The sequence below is a fragment of the Sinocyclocheilus anshuiensis genome, unplaced genomic scaffold, assembly GCF_001515605.1.
Source record: "Sinocyclocheilus anshuiensis isolate Anshui unplaced genomic scaffold, SAMN03320099.WGS_v1.1 scaffold1142, whole genome shotgun sequence".
Taxonomy (NCBI): domain Eukaryota; kingdom Metazoa; phylum Chordata; class Actinopteri; order Cypriniformes; family Cyprinidae; genus Sinocyclocheilus; species Sinocyclocheilus anshuiensis.
The window spans coordinates 459114-461587 of record NW_015536577.1 but is presented as its reverse complement, the minus strand read 5'-3'; the positions used below and the strand labels follow the sequence as shown (position 1 = coordinate 461587).

General features: G+C 43.9%; 1 pseudogene; it reads left to right on the top strand.

Moving 5' to 3' along the window:
* Window positions 1–2474, top strand: part of LOC107702594 (collagen alpha-1(XXVIII) chain-like) — a 25507-nt pseudogene that overhangs the window by 414 nt on the left and 22619 nt on the right.

Below are 2474 nucleotides of genomic sequence, written 5' to 3'. Positions count from 1 at the left end.
CCAGGTGCTCTGGGAAAACAGAGAACTCAACTCTCCACGTGAGAGGAGAACTCCGAATTCAGAAAAAGGGTAGCGTGCTAATAGGCAACCCTCTAATTTGAGGGGAGCACTGCTAAACACCACCACGAGAACAGCCCACGGAGCCCGTCTTCTCTTCTGTCTGTCTGTCCATCTTTCTACCAGTCTACCTGTCTGTCTGTCTTCCTCTTCTGTCTGTCTGTCTGTCTGTGTTTCACCTCTGCCTGTCTATCTGTCTACCTGTCTGTCTGTTTGTCCATCTTTCTTTTCTGTCTGTCCGTCTTTATACCTGTCTGTCTTTGTACCATCTGTTTGTTTTTCTCTTCTGTCTGTCTTTCTACCTGTCTGTCTGTCTGTCTGTCTGTCCATCTTTCTGCTTTGTCTCTGTCTATTTGTCTTTCTATTTGTCTGTCTATCTGTCCATCTTTCTCTTCTGTTTGTCTGTCTTTCTACTTCTCTGTCTGTCTTCTCTTCTGTCTGTCTGTCCATCTTTCTACCGGTCTACCTGTCTGTCTTTCTCTTCTGTCTGTCCATCTTTTCTGTCTGTCCATTTTTCTACCTGTCTGTCTTTCTCTTCAGTCTGCCTTTCTACCGTCTGTTTGTCTTTCTCTTCTGTCTGTCTGTCCGTCTTTCTCTTCTGTCTGTCTTTCTACCTACCGTCTGTCTGTGTTTCTCTTCTGCCTGTCCTTCTTTGTACTGGTCTACCTGTCTGTCTGTCTATCTATCTTTCTACCTGTCTGTCTATCTATCTTTTTACCTGTCTGTCTGCCTGTCTGTCCATCTTTCTACCGGTCTACCTGTCAATCTGTCCCCTTACCATACAGGATATTAGAAAGTGCGCAGAGTGCTTGGCGTGCACACTTACCACTATGTGGATTTTAGAAAGTGCACAGAAGCTTAGCGTGTGCACTTACCATAGCATGGATTTAGAAAGATACCAAAGCATCTGCTCACAGATGCCCAGAAGTCCTCAGACACTCAATCGGGAACGGCAGGCTCAAAGACAACCCTCTGAGGTGAGGGGAGCACTGACTGGCTTGACCCAAATAGAGGCAGCTTATCAGGGAAGCAGCAAGAGGCCCAACTACCTGATGTGTTCTGTCTGTCTGTCTGTCTGTCTGTCTTCCTCCTCTTTCTGTCTGTCCATCTTTGGCTTCTTTCTTTCTTTATGCCTGCCTGTCTTCTCTAATATATTCATTTCGTTTTTCTGCAGCTCTGTACTGTCCAGTGGAGTTGGCATTTTTAGTGGACAGTTCAGAGAAAGCCACAATGCTTCTGTTTGAGAGGCAGAGGGAGTTTGTGCTGCGCTCCAGCACCAGGCTGATGCAGCTCCAGGTGTCCGGCTGGCGTTTGCGGGTGAGACTCGCCCTCCTGCAATACAGCAGCATAGTCTTATTGGAGGACAACTTCCAGGACTGGCAGGACATTGACGTGTTCCACAGCCGAGTGGATACTATGATCTACATCGGCCATGGCACCTACTCAGCTTACGCCATCTCAAATGCCACTCAGCTCTTCACCCGTGAGATGTCGCCCAGCAGCTTAAGAGCAGTGCTTCTGTTGACAGATGGGATGGACCACCCACGCAGCCCCAGTGCTGTGACTGCAGCCGCAGATGCCAAGAACCACAACATCCGTATGTTTGTCATTGGGCTGTCGGGATCCACACGAGACGAGCAGGACAGTGGTAGATTGAGGTCCATCGCCAGCGCACCGCCTCAGCAGCACCTGTTCAGCCTCACTGACCCACAGCTGGATGATAAGCTCTTCAGGGAACTAGTGAGTCTTTAGAGTCAGGGCAGTTTTCACCTCGAAGACATGAAAAATGGACGGGATACAGTACCTAAAGCTCAAAAGGTGGTAAAATGGAAAATATACATTGAACAAGCACTAATCTGAATACTGGGGGAGCTGTAATACATCATATCATACGCATAAACTATGTGATTAAAAAACTATAGTTGTAACCATTAATTTTGATAAATAACTATCACAAAACATCACAGTCCCCTCAAAATATGTATGTATCTGTTAATGGTTTGCAATTTTGTTCAGTTCAGTCTACAATGCTCTCTTTTCTCTTTTACAGAGTGAACTTGCAAACACAGTTGTAAGTACAGCTATTTCATAAAAATATTGTTAAGTGTAGACGTTTGTTTTTCAAAGTAAATGTGATCTGTGATGGATAATGTCGTAATTTTTTGATAAAGAACAGCTGACTGTACTAATCCACTGAGAATATTGATTTGAGTTGAAATTATTTTACTACAAAATAAAATAAAATGAAATAAAATGTAATTAATTCATTAAAAACACTGTGATACCACATAATATAGTGATGGCATATCATTCATCTCCAAATCCAGTGAGTTTATACTTACTGGTAAACAATGTATAGCCTGAATGCACTGTAAGTCACTTTGGATAATAAATGCATAAATTCCCTTTATAACACC